Here is a 15,012-nt window from a genome sequence, read left to right as displayed (position 1 = left end):
ATTTCGGGGAAGCGCAAAATATCGTTTGGAAACTGTTACTATTCAAGTGAGTGAGTGTAGTAAAACATATTTTGGTTATCATTTTTTTTCTGAGGTTAAGTCGTTAAAATTTCAAATTTTGCAAAGGATAAGCGGACAACCCCTGAAACTGTCACAAAATCATATTAGATTTGCATAAAAAAGGTAAATATTTGCGCCAAATAGGAGAAATAGTTGGAAGACACCATTGGAAAATAGAAAAAATGATTGATAAACATCAGACTGTTGAAAATTCGTCACGACCCGGCCGCCCAAGCGCCTCACTGACACTGAAGCGCGATCAATACTCGTAATAGTACGGGAAGTAAAAACAAATCCAGCTTCAAACGCTGTTCAAATATCAAAAGATATAGCGGAGACATCGGGTAAATCAGTAAGTGCCAGTACAATCAGGAAAACATTGCACAAAAGCATGGAAAGAGTACCACGCCAAATGCCCTATACATCAAAGGCGAATCAACAGATGAACTTGGAATTTGTAAAAAAGTATACAAATCAGGCTGCAAACTTCTGGGAAAACATTTCTTATACGAACGAAAGCAAATTCAAAATATTTGAATCGAAAAAGCCTCCTAAAGTTTGGCGATCCAAAAATCCTTTAATGATAAGTGCGTTACCAACACAGTAAAGCAACGGTGGGGGATCGGTTATAGTCTGGGGCTTTATGGCAGCATCTGGTGTTGGGAATTTGGCTTTCATTGAGTCCACGATTAATAAATTGGATTATTTGAACATTTTAAAAAATAACGTTGCTCAAAGCATTGACAAATTAGGACTATTAGTAAACTGGATCTTTCAACAGGACAACGATCCTAAACACAAGTCCAAAATTGTTAGTGAGTGGTTGTTATATCGAGCACCAAAACTCTGGATAACCCTCCATAGTCCTTAAACATTAATCCTATCGAGCATCTGTGAGAGCACCTTGACCGAAAAATCATACTGAGCCAGGACGACCTAAAGAAGACTTTGATTAAAGAATGGAGCAAAATCTCCCCAGAATTTACAAAAAATGTTGCGGAATATATGCTTAGAAGAGAAAGTGAGGTCCAGAAGTCCAAAGGAAAGTAAGCAAAATGCTAGAATGAATGTTAATTTAGTTTATGTACATAGATTTCAACTTTACAGCACTCTGTTTCCTTTTTTTGACGCGAAAAAGAGAGTACTTTTAGTTGAAGTGAATTATTTTTGGCTGTGTTTAGTTTTTTTTTTATTTAATATTGATACTAAGTTAAACTCTTATTATATATGCCTTGAATTCTATAATAAAACTTGTATTATTGCATTAAAGACTGCGTTGAAATTAGCACTTTAATATTGATAGAATTGCGGTTTACTTATTTTTGACGCTCACAGTATGTATGTGATATTTATTAATAAGAGGAAAACGACTTGTCCATTTAATTTCATCAAAATATATAGTAAAACATATTGACCGACATAAACGGTTTAGAGTCAGGTGGAAAGTCCGAAATCCCTATATAGGGTATATTGGCGTTGATGGGAGGTTGCTGTGTATTATTCAAGTATACGCGAAAACAAGTTTTAACCAAATTTTGTGAAGATAATTCATACCTCGTAGTATATGGGAGCAGAGGTAATTCGTGAACCGATTTCATAATTTTCCGGGTAGTATAAACTATAGTATATCCAGAATAAAAAATTCACTTAATTCTGCTAAGTCATCTTACACATAATCGATATAAACGATGTAAAGCCAACAGAAAGTTTAAAAATTTCGGTTAGAGTTAGTACTGTCGCCATTTTATCAATTTTTGACATCACAACATATTATTACCAGAGAAAGATGATCTTTGATTATATGGTATGACGTTGATTGGGATGCTGGTTGACTGTTTATTTTTAGTTATTTATCAATGTTTTCCAAAGAAAAAGTGAAGCCTACCTGTCAAAAATTCTTGCCTCCTTCAAAACGTTTCCCAAATTTATGTACGCATCCAGAAAGTTCGGATCCAGAGTTACAGCTTTTTCAAAGTGATGAATTGCCAACCAAATTTCTCCTTGAGCGTTGAAAACACAACCCAAATTGCTCCAAGCTACAGCAAAACCCGGACATGTCTCAATCGCTTTCAAATAGCAAGCCTGAAAATATTTTAATATCAGTTTTGTAAATATTTTTCAACCAAAGTTTAAACATTATAATTCAGATAATGTAATATAAGTTATCATAAGTTAAGATAATCCAGTATAAGTTATCAAAAACATTGTAAAAATATACAATTCATAGCATTGTGAATTTTTAGACATTAAAAAAAGTGGTACCAAAAGAACATCAGCTTTATTCTAATAATCCTGAATCGACAGTTTTATGATGCGAGTTGTAGTATATTTTTATTGATGCACGATATATCAGTTATAAATAAATAAAACAAGTAAGGAATGATATACTTTGGGTAAACAAGTTTTTGCTTGCGAGGACAGACGGACCGACATACGAAATTCAATTTATCATGACAGTCGGATCTTTATTACTCTTTATCCATCTCGAAAAGGTAAATGTTTTACATACAAACGGTAAGTTAGATTGGGGTAGAGGGCTGATCGATGATCGCGCGTGGACTGGTATATGTAGCCATAGAAAATAAGAACTGCTGTGTTTGGACATACAAATTGGCAAAACGCTTAGTAGCCAATACCAATTTGCAAAGACGCTTAATTTCAACTCCCACCAGTTCGATGGGATGTCTGAAGATATGCGCTCCCAAGTGTTTAAGACTTTATCTCCCAAACGCGGTACAGTCAAAAAAGAAGTTTTGAGTCCTTTCTAACTCATCTTCTTCTAAATAGCTTTTGCAAATGGCGTCTGGTGAGATTCCCAACCATACAGCATGGGCGTCTATTGGGCAATGGCCTGTTAAAAGCCCCACAACTAGGGTGAGGCTAGCGTTACTGAGGTGCAAAGAGATCACAAGATCTCATGCGATCAATCTTGGGTCAGAAGGCTTTTACGACTGCGCAATTACAGATGGTGACCCAGCACTTATTTCATATTTTGTGCAACATTTTGTGAGTATAAAATTACATCTATACATTAGTACTCGGGATATTGCAACGCTAGTGTTGCAATCTGGCAACTTACAACTTTATCATAAAGTTTGATATTTTTGTTGTTAAACATACTCAGAAGGTTTTACCATACGAGCGCTATTTGTATAATTTAGAATAACTTAAAATATTCATTCCGAGAAAAAATGTAATTCGTCATTTTCACGAACAGCAAGAGTGCATGAATAAACTTCATTAAAGTTTTGACTTTGAATTTGATGTTTATCAATGGTATGGCTATTTCAATCGAGTTTGTGGATAATTCCAATACGAGTTTCGTCAAAGTCGTCCAAAATCAGTTGTTGTTCCGGAAACTATTGATGTTGTGCTCAAACTGATGGTGCAAGATCGTCATTTGGCCTATCGGAAGATTGGGAGGCAAACATATTTACTCTTAATATTGCATGAACACTTGATTTACATAAATTTTGTTTTCACGTTGGATTCTACACAATTTGTCGATTATTTAAATAAACGCCTCGTGTCGATTATTCTTCTTCTTAATTGGCGTAGACACCGCTTAAGTGATTATAGCCGAGTTAACAACAGCGCGCCAGTCATTTATTCTTTTCGCTACGTGGCGCCAATTGGATATTCCAAACGAAGCCAGGTCCTTCTCCACTTGGTCCTTCCAACGGAGTGGACGGCGGGTCGAATACTTTCAGAGCTGGAGTGTTTTCGTCCATCCGGACAACAAGACCTAGCCAGCGTAGCCGCTGTCTTTTAATTTGCTGAACTATGTAGGTCAATATCGTCATATATCTCGTACAGCTCATCGTTCCATCGATTGCGATATTCGCCGTGGCAAATGCGCAAAGGACCATAAATCTCTCGCAGAACTTTTCTCTCGAAAACTCGCAAAGTCGACTCATCAGTTGTTGTCATCGTCCAAGCCTCTGCACCATATAGCAGGACGGGAATTATGAGTGACCTATAGAGTTTGGTTTTTGTTCGTCGAGAGAGGACTTTGCTTCTCAATTGCCTACTCAGTCCGAAGTAGCACCTGTTGGCAAGAGCAATCCTGCGTTGGATTTCCAGGCCGACATTGTTGGTGGTGTTAATACTGGTTCCTAAAGAGACGAAATTATCTACAACTTCAAAGTTATGACTGTCAACAGTGACGTGAGAGCTAAGTCGCGAGTACGACGACTGTTTGTTTGATGACAGGAGATATTTCGTCTTGCCCTCGTTCACTGCCAGACCCATTTTCTGTGCTGGGTCGAGAGAAATGTTAATAAAACGTATAAATCCAAAAAAGAAACAGTCGACTGTTTGGGTGTTTCCACACAAGCTGTTTGCGCACAAAGCACCTCGAAATAAATTGTTATTTTTTAATGTGGAAAAACTGGAAATGTCGCAACCATGTCACTAGAAAAAATAGAACAGTAAATTTAGGGAGGTGCGCAACCATTTGTTGCCAGTTGTCTTACGGAAATCAGAAAAACCAACTGCAGAAGACGGATTACTCTTCATCACGACAATGCGAGTTTTCTATCATCGACTGAAACAAGTTAATTATTGCGCACTCCAAATATCTATTTGATGAGTCATCCGTATAATTCTGACTAGAGTTGCCATTTCGATCTGATTGAACCAAAATTGGTAGGTTCATTTGCCTTTGATAGTTTGGTTGGAACAATAAATGCCTAAAATTTACGCTGTAACCGAACAAAATGATATTGATGTCAGGTAAATAAAAACTTTTGCGACATGTCAATTAACAACTTTAAAATTTTATTGTTGCTGTAGGGGTTATCTAATCCCCATTTAGGTGATAGGGTTCAAGCAGATTGCCATCGAAGTCACTTAACGCTAGATCCGGGATATTTCGTTATATTTCGCCGAATCGAACTATAGGAGAGAAGTGTTAGAAGAGTGGAACTCATTGGGCATGCAAAAGGGTGGTCAAACGGTGCGGGGACTACTTTCACGAAGGACATATAACCTGATAAGTCGGGGTCAAAACAATCAATCTTCTTCAAAAATCTCAAATTTTTTTTTGCTGTGAATTTTTGTGCGATTTTTCAATTTTAATATCTTTAATTAATTATTTATTAAGTGATTTGATTGTGCAGAAGAAATAAGTATCGTGTTCCTTACATTGAATTTTGCATTGACTTTTAGTTTAAACATTATTATTTCAATACCGAGTCATGTCTTTTGTTCATTTTGTTTTATTTTATTTTTTAACTCATATTCTTTCGCTATTCACAGCTGTGTTTAACGAATTTAACGAATTTTTGGAAAAAATATCCGAAAAAAATATCCAAAGTAATTTAATTCGGAATAAAAAGTTGAATAGTGAACTTTCTACTGTAAATTGCTCTGATTATTATGGAGATATTGAATTGAATGTCTGAAGTATGTTCCTATAATTAAGGGGGTATTCTGGTCTAGAAATTTAAAAAAAATCGATTTTTTTTTTATATTTTCAAAGTTTAACAATTCAAGAATATGTGTACAAGAGGATTTTTCAAAATTCAAATTATTTTCGGAGATATAGGCTTTTTTTGACCCGGCATCCAAACTGGTTCGGCCGGAACTAATCGAACGAAAGACTTTACGCGAAACTTTAAACGCGTTTTTCTCAAAACTGACATTTTCGGAACGATACCCACGATTTCTCAGGTTCTACTGGACCGATTTACTTGAAATTTTTATAGAGTCTTCTTTATAGGCTTGTCTATTGTTGGAACTAGCCCTATCCCCAAATTTTGATTTTTATTATTTTTAAAAAATTCGCAACAGTCAGAAAAAGTGATCCAAAAAAACTTTTTTTTTGAGGCAGTCGCCATTTTGTGAAAAAAAAATTTTCCCACTTTTCCGTAGTTCCGGCGGTTGCGACATTATTCTGGATTAAAAATCTTTTTTTTTGGTTTCAGATAACTAGGAGGGTTGAAATCATGGGTATGGTCACGTGGAAATTTTTAGAGGGCCCCCACTTCGTCAGCTCAAAATTTTTGAAATTTTTTACTTTTTTTAGTTTTTAATTTTTTCTGTACTCTTCTAAAATTAACAAATAACTAATAAAAAAATGGATAGTAAAAATATTAATTGCCTTTTTTACGACACTTTAAAAATTACCTGAAATTCATGCTTCTAGACCAGAATACTCCCTTAATAAAAGTAAAATTACAAAAAAGTGGTTCTCGTAAAATTTATTTAAATTAAAAAACAGAAAACATAGAGCTTTTAAACATTTTAAAAGAACAGGTGCACTTGTCGATTATTCTAAATATTATGCACTGCGTCTACAGTATTCGGACCCAAACAAAAAATTTTACTAAATTTACTTAAATAATGTAAAAATTAATATTGTATGTAATCCAAAAGTGTTTTATAATTTCGTTAACTCCAAACTCAGGATTTCCAAATTTCCAGGCGCGATGAAATACAAATATATCATTTGACATATAACAGTCATATTATATTCAATATGTATTCAGAATTTTTCAAGTCTTATTACTCTACAAAATTTCCTAAAAAGATTTCCTTTCGGCAGGTGTTCTCTCCGAATACTTCAATTAACGATCTAATGATTTATGAAGAATACGTCTTACTTATAATGCATAAAAGTAAATTCAGGTCATACATTGAAACCTATAGGAGTAATGTAAAACTATCAGTTATACCTAAACTTTTTCAATATCATTGCCAACAATATAACTTTTTCGATGTCTCCGTTAATTTCTTCTTATCAGCATGGATTTCGTAAAGGGAAATCTACTCAAACAAATTTAATTGAATTCGTAAACCATGTATCATTGGGTTTTAGGGAACAAAAGCACATGGATACTTTGTACCCTGACTTCAGCAAACCTTTCGATAAAGTAAATCTCTTGACTCTCGTACATAAACTTGATCTTCTGGGCTTTCAACCAAGATTTCTTTAATGAGTACCTTCTCATCCTTATCATCGTTCAAACTTTTTTGGAAACCAGTTTTCGAAAAACAGGTTTTAATTGTTTCCATCGTTACGTTGTCCCATGCAGTATTAATAAAATAAACAGCCTCCAAAATGTCAAATGTTTTTGAAAGTTTGTTCATTGAAATGTCATCTGCTCTAGTCAAGTCAATATATGTAGGTACACATATGGTCAAAATAATAAATACATTCCTTTAGGCTGCAGTCATGATTGAATTTTGAATGTTTAGTGATGTACACTAATGCAACCATGGGTTGATTTTATTAAATTCGATATGGTAGTACTTTTTAAAATGAAAAGAAAATGCTGAATCAACTAGTACTACTAGTTGTAGTGGGCGTGACAATTGATTGTTGATGTTCGTTTTTTAAGTGGTTAAAATAATAAGTACATTGTTAATTATTTTCAGATTTTCATCAAATCGAATGACTAATTTTAATGGTTTGCTCTTTAGGTTGTTTAGCTCCATGTTCAAGACTCATTAAAAACTAAAAAAAATTATATATGGGTAGAAAAAAGCATTGCAGGGCGGAGGAAAAGGACATCGTCTTAATCCTCATAAAAGAGCGCCAAAGCCTTAGGAATATCGCTAAAATATTAGGCCGTTCATTGTATTTCATGCAGAAAGGATGAAAAAGAATATTGAAACTCGCGATTCACCAAAAAAGACATAGGACAACCGTATCGTCACACTTGGTAAAAAGGACCCTTTGGTAATTTACTTGCCCGGATAGCCAGAAGAATACCATTATTTCAAAAACAAAAAATTATAGATAAGATTAAAATTCGCGAAAAATCATGCAAATTGGTCCAAGTGGTCAGAAAAAGTGGGCGCAATATCTTGTGGAACGACGAAACAAAAATTTGTTCGAAAATGATGCCTGCCGGAATGTTCGTCGTCCGAAAGGTAAAGAATTGCATTCACAGTCTACAAAAAAGACCGTTAAATACGGCGGTAATGGTCTGGGGCTGCTTTTCGTGGTATGGTGTAAGACCAATACATCGTATATCAGGCACCATGAATAGGTTTCAATCTAAAGATGTCTTGGAAAACACGATGCTGCCATATACTGAGGAAAGTAGGCCACTAATATGTAAATTTCAGCAGGATAATGATCCTAATCATACTTCGACGTTGGTAAATGATTGGTTCCAGGACAATGGTGTGAGATCTCTTATATGACTATGTCAATCTATCGACTTGAATCCAATTGAAAACCTTTGAGGGGAGCTAAAGCAACAGATTGGGTAGCAATCGTTCCAAAATAAGGATCAAATCAGAGAACTTTGTAGGAAAAGCCTGTTATGAGATTACAATTGATACGTGCCGCAAACCTATCTCCAGTATGCCAAAACGAAACTCAAAAGGAATTGAAAATAATGCCAGATATACTAGATACTGATGAAAGAAGTAAATAAAAGTCAAATAGAAAACAGAAAACGCAAACTAATACATTTTATCATTCACAGATACTTGATATACTTATTATTTTGTCCAGCCATTTTTTTAGTATTTTTATTATTTGCTAGAAATTTAAGTTTCTATTTCAACTATTATTACAAATAAAGATTTATTTTTATTATTCAAGTCATATATGAAATGAAATAAGATATTATTTCACTTTAAACATGAATAAAAGAAAATTTATTAGTCATTGAATGCTACACGGGCGTATGTACTTATTATTTTGACCATGTGTGTACATATATTTTATAATATTGCATCTGTAGTGATATTTGAAATTCTGTATGTATAATGCATTGATCAAGGGTCTGACGAATGGATGTTGTATGCAGGTAAAAAGATCAACCTTATGTTAAGTTTAATATCCACCGCAAGCGTTCAAGGTGTACAGACGGATACAGATAAAAATAAATCGGAAGTTTTAAATGGCAACAGATTTGCCATACTACGCAATGGTTCAGACGACGATGCGAAGGGTACCACCACAGTCGTTAATGTCAAATACAGTAATACTCTTGTTGCTAAAATGAGTGAAATTATACATAGGTACTAACAATTTTCATATGCATAGTGCCTTTGAAAAAAAGTAATATAGATGAAACAAAAATTCAGTCTTATAATGAAAAAAGTTTTATGGAAATCGTTAAATTTTCTTTAATTTCTTTTAGTAACTATGTGTTCAGTTTGTATGGAAGCTATATGCTATAGTAATCCGATCTGAACAATTTTTTCGGATATTATATTATTACCTTAAGCAGTAATCCATGTCAAATTTCGTGAAGATACCACGTCAAATGCGAAAGTTTTCTATACCAGCACTAGATTCCGATCGTTCAATTTGTATGGTAGCTATATGCTATAGTTAACCGATCGGAACAATTTCTTCGGAGATTACATAGTTGCCGTAGAAAGTAATCTATACCAAATTTGGTGAAGAAACATTGTCAAATGTGAAAGTTTTCCATACAAGAACTTGATTCCGATGGGGGTAATCATACTGCTAACTACAGGGGTTGTCCTGTATATAAAGATTTGAAATCGAAGTTGTCACAGGGCATTCAAGCACGTCATAACCAAATGTTACAACCACCCCGTAATGAAATTATAGCAACCTCAGATAAAGTTCGAATTCTATTACTTCTAGCAATAATAATATGTAAGGAAGCTATGCAAATGTGGTGAAAGGCAACACTGTGCAAATGCAACTGCCGCAGAATCCACCAAATGGAGGTATTGAAACTATCATTATAAATCTTACACAGTGTATGAGACAATTTATGTCCACCATGCAAAACACGATCCAAAATTTAATAAAATCAGATGCTGCTAAATTTATTAAGTAAAAAATGAGCTTACTAAATATCTGTATATGGTATATGGAATATTTAAAATTACCGATAACGAATTCAAAGACTTTTTTGGAACATTAGGTCAAGGATTTCTAGCAGGTGGAGATTACAAGCAAAACACACGTACTGGGGCTCACGTCTTATTAATCTGAAAGCACGACAGCTGTACTACACTATTATGAATAAGCATAATAAGCTGGATATAATATCTCCTGGTAAGCCGACATATTGGCCTAGTAATCGTAACAAAATACCAGATTTAATAGATTTTGGTGTAATCAAAAATATAGATAAATCGTACATAACACTAGATACATGCACTGATCTATCTTTTGATCACTCTCCTGTACTATATAATAAAAATATGTGAACAACCCATATGCGTTGATCCAAAAGTGGGTCTAACATCTTACAAAACGAATTGGCTAAAATATAAAAAATACGTGAGTAGCCACATTAATATTGAGCACAAAATAAATACAGGAAGAGATATTGATGGAAGCATAAGAGAACTCAATGATATAACAACTAACGCAGCTGTCTTAGCAACACCAAACAAAAGCTATAAGCCCAGCTTGGTTTCAGTAAAACCGCTAATAGAGAAATAGAAAAGCTTCTAAATGAAAAAAAAAGCGTGCAAGACGAGAATGGCAGATAAATAGCTCCTCTTTCACTCAGCTTCAGTTAAAATCAGCTGTACGTAAATTTAAAAAAAGCGCTGAAACATGAGGAATAATTCAACACTGAAATGTATAAAGAAGCTGCATCCAAATTCAAGCAAGCAAAATTCCCTTTGGAAATCCCAAAAGTCCATGAAGCTACCAACTGACTCAAACATGCCTATACGAGACATGGGTGGGAATTCGGCTCGAAGTGACGAGGAAAAGGCTAATTGTTTTGCAAATCACCTAGAAAAGGTATTTCAACCTAATTGTCCAAAGAACAACTTTAAGCTGTTCAGCTTACCCAACACAGCTAGCTAACAAGTCACTCGAGTCTTTTAAGCCTTCACCTTCTGAAATTATTAGAATAATAAAAGAACTTAAGCCAAAAAAGTCACCAGAGCATGACAATATTACCCAAAAAATGCTAATTGAATTACCAAATATTGCCGTAGAAGTGCTCTCTTTGCTCTTCAATGCAATTCTTAATATTGGAAACTATCCTAATTCATAGAAAAAGTCGCAGATTATCTTGATAGTTAAACCTGGGAAGGACTTAACACTGCCGTCTTCATACAGACCAATCAGTCTTCTACCTTGTCTTTCTAAAATATTTGAAAAAGTGTTACTATCAAAGATAATTCCTTTCCTCCACGAAAATAATATAATACCAAGGCACCAATTCGGGTTTCGTGAAAAACATAGCACGATAGAGCAAGTAAATAGAATTACTATCAAGATAAGAAAAGCATTTGAGCACAGAGAGTACTCTTCAGCTATATTTCTAGACGTGGCTGAGGCGTTTGATAAGGTGTGGCATGAGGGCCTTTTATATAAGATTAAAAATATTCTACCTTTTGAATTGTATAAAACATTGGAGTGTTATTTAAAAAATAGACAATTTATGGTAAAAGTGGGAGATTTCATATCTGATGTACGACAGATAAGGGCTGGTGTACTACAGGGCAATGTTTTAGGCCCTCTATACATAATATATACAGCAGATATTCCAACAGCTAATAATGTATTGACCTCAACTTTTGCGGATGACACAGCTTTAGTGAGCCGTAACAAATGTCACATATGTAATAGCATCAAGAATATTAGCCAAGCCCTTAAGAAGAATGGCTAGCCAACTGACGTATAAATGTGAATGAATAGAAGTGTAAGCATGTTACATTTGCGCTTAGACCAAAAATGTGCCCGGCAACAAAAATGAACAATATTTTAGTACCCTAAGCGAATGAAGTATTCACCTAGATAGAAAGTGCTTTTATATAATGCGGCCATAAAACCGATTTGGATGTATGGCATTTAACTGTGGGTGGTACGACCTGTGCAACTAATATTGATATAATACAAAGTTTCCAATCGAAAATGCTTCGAACAATTACGTGTTCACCATGATACATGCGTAATGAAAATATTCATAAGACCTTTGTATTCCTATGGTAAAGAAAGAAGTAGAAGACAGCAGTATTAAATTTATATCTAAATTCCGAGATCAACCAAACACTTTGGCTAATGCTTTGATATATTCCTGCAATCAAACACTCCTTAAAAGAAGAGATATGCCTGCGTACTAAGGAGCAACATATCACCAAAACAGCACAATCACTTGCTTGAGCTTGTCTAGTTTTTTTTTTAATATATTTAAGATTTTATAACTTATTGTTGGGCTTAATAAAAAGATATTGCAAACAAATATATATATAAGTTTGTCGAGGGTGAGTTTTGGCTTGTCCAAAAATAGTAAAACTTTTCTCTTCCGAGAGCCCATTTTTTATCAAAGGTTAGTAGCCACTAACATATAATTTCACGAGACGACCAAGCTTTCGGATTTGACTTCTATTCAACAGGCAGGCTTCTTAGATCGCATTTTTAAACGCGCGTTGGCATGCTGCTTTTCTGATCACTAACGGTGTTTCTTTATCTCCAGCCATATTGGCACACAACAGCACTGTCAATCCTTCTTTCGATAATTTACCTCCAACGCAATATTCGTTCTTCAAGGCAAAGGACAGAAAAAAGTCCAGTTTTTGCGCTAAAAATATCTTCTGGTCTATAGCCCAATAACCTGACTGGCAGCTTCTGTTTAAATTGATGCACATTCTTGCGATTAACCTCAGCAGATTCCCACATACGCATTTGAACGTCACATTATGTCGTTTCCGCAATTTTCCCAACCATCTATTTGATGGCGGAAAAGTTTGAACTCAATTACCCGCATTTTTTTCTTGCTTTTTCCCCTTTATAATAGGGTCCGACACTTGTATATTTTGCTTTCTAGCTTTGACAAACAACTCAAAACACAAATTGTGTAATTTTGAGTCATCATTATTTAAGATTTTTTCTTTTTTTTCATGTTATCAACACTCAACCATAACTTTATACTCTGAACAGGGTATATTAAGTTTGTCACGAAGTTTGTAACACCCAGAAGGAAGCGTCGGAGACCCTATAAAGTATATATATAAATGATCAGTATGTTGAGCTGAGTCGATTTAGCCATGTCCGTCTGTCTGTCTGTCTGTCCGTCTGTCTGTATATATACGAACTAGTCCCTCAGTTTTTAAGATATCCTTTTGAAATTTTGCAAACGTCATTTTCTCTTCAAGAAGCTGCTCATTTGTCTGAACGGCCGATATCGGACCACTATAACATATAGCTGCCATATAAACTGAACGATCGGAATCAAGTTCTTGTATGGAAAACTTTCACATTTGACAATGTATCTTCACCAAATTTTGCATAGATTATTTTCCATAGAAACAATGTAATCTCCGAAGAAATGGGTTAGATCGGTTAACTATAGCATATAGCTACCATACAAACTGAACGATCGGAATCAAGTTCTTGTGTGGAAAACGTTCACATTTGATAATATATCTTCAGCAAATTTGGTATAGATTATTTTCTAAGGCAACAATGTAATCTCCGAAGAAATGGGTTAGATCGGTTAACTATAGCATATAAATACCATACAAACTGAACGATCGGAATCAAGTTCTTGTATGGAAAGCTTTCACATTTGACAACGTATATTCACTAAATTTAGTATAGATTATTATCTAAGGAAACAATGTAACCTCCGAAGAAATTAGTCAGATTGGTTAACTATAGCATATAGCTACCATACAAACTGAACGATCGGAATCAAGTTCTTGAATGGAAAACTTTTGCATTTGACAAGATATATTTACGAAATTTGGTATAAATTATTTTCTAAGGCACCAATGTAATCTGTGAAGGGTATATTAGCTTCGGTGCAGCCGAAGTTAACGTTTTTTCTTGTTTTGTCTTCCTTTTTTCACAATAGTGGCAGCCTGTATTTTTCCAATATCGTTTCTTTAAAAGCAAACAAATAAAAGTAAAAACATTTCTCCTTTTATAAAACACTAACTTTTTTCCGACTGCATGAACAGATAAATTTCTTTTCTCCAACACATTTAAAACTTTAATTTTTTCTTTAGTAGAAAGTATTTTTTGGTGAGATTTTTTCCCGGTTTATTAATTAACACGACTAAACGTTTTGCGACAGATCGAATGAATCATAATAATTGTAACATATACAAGGTGCGTTCCAAAGTAAACAGGAGTTTAAAAACAATCAGAACAAATGGTTTTTTCGGCAAAATCAATTTATTTTGTTCAAAATAGTCTCCTTCTGCTTCCATACAGCTCTTTGCAAGGTCCAAAAGCATGTCGAATGAGTGTTTCATCTCGTTGGCTGGTATGTCCGCCAGTATGCCGTTGCAAGCCTTTTGAATGGCTTCTACGTCCTCATAACGCTTTCCTTTCATGGGCAAATGTATTTTTCCGAAAATAAAGAAGTCGCACGGTGCCATATCAGGTGTAAACGGGGAGTGGTTAATGGTTAAAATATGATTTTTGACCTCTTTAATGATGTCCTTCGAGTGTTGGATTTTGAGCATTTTTTGGTCGTCAGTCAATTTGTGCGGAACAAACCGTGCACACACCTTTCGTAAGCCCAAATGTTCGGTCAAAATACGATAAATCATGTTTTGGAGATGCTCAAATCCATTTCCACGAATTTCAATGATGATTTCGGCTGATTTTTAATGAATTCACGCATAGTTTTGATGGAATTTCCGGTGATCACGGATTTTGATTGGCTCACATGTTGATCGTCATTTATGTCCTCACGACCACTTTGAAAACGTTGAAGCCACCAGTGCACCCTACTACGGGATAATCATCGCCATAAACTTGTTTTATCAATTGAAACGTTTCGGTAAAAGCTTTACCAATTTTAAAACAAAATTTAATTTTGGATCTTTGTTCAAAGCTCATTTTCGCAACGATAACACAAACATACTGACACTTAAAACGCAATAACTTCACTTCCAATCAATGTAATGTCCTGAAATTCTCACTGGACAATGGATAAAGATAGCAGATTCTAACGCACCAGTCGACATACACATAGATGGCGCCACCAGGGGGCGCTGGATTCAGAAAGTCCTGCTTACTTTGGAACGCAC

At 34.8% G+C, this 15,012-nt stretch overlaps 1 pseudogene; it reads right to left on the bottom strand.

Annotated features, from left to right (window-relative positions):
* The window catches only part of LOC120770579, a 129,797-nt pseudogene that overhangs the window by 60,096 nt on the left and 54,689 nt on the right, over nucleotides 1-15,012 (bottom strand).

This window comes from Bactrocera tryoni, chromosome 3, assembly GCF_016617805.1.
Source record: "Bactrocera tryoni isolate S06 chromosome 3, CSIRO_BtryS06_freeze2, whole genome shotgun sequence".
Lineage (NCBI taxonomy): Eukaryota > Metazoa > Arthropoda > Insecta > Diptera > Tephritidae > Bactrocera > Bactrocera tryoni.
Note: the sequence above shows the minus strand (reverse complement) of the source record. Positions and strands in the feature narration are given on the sequence as shown.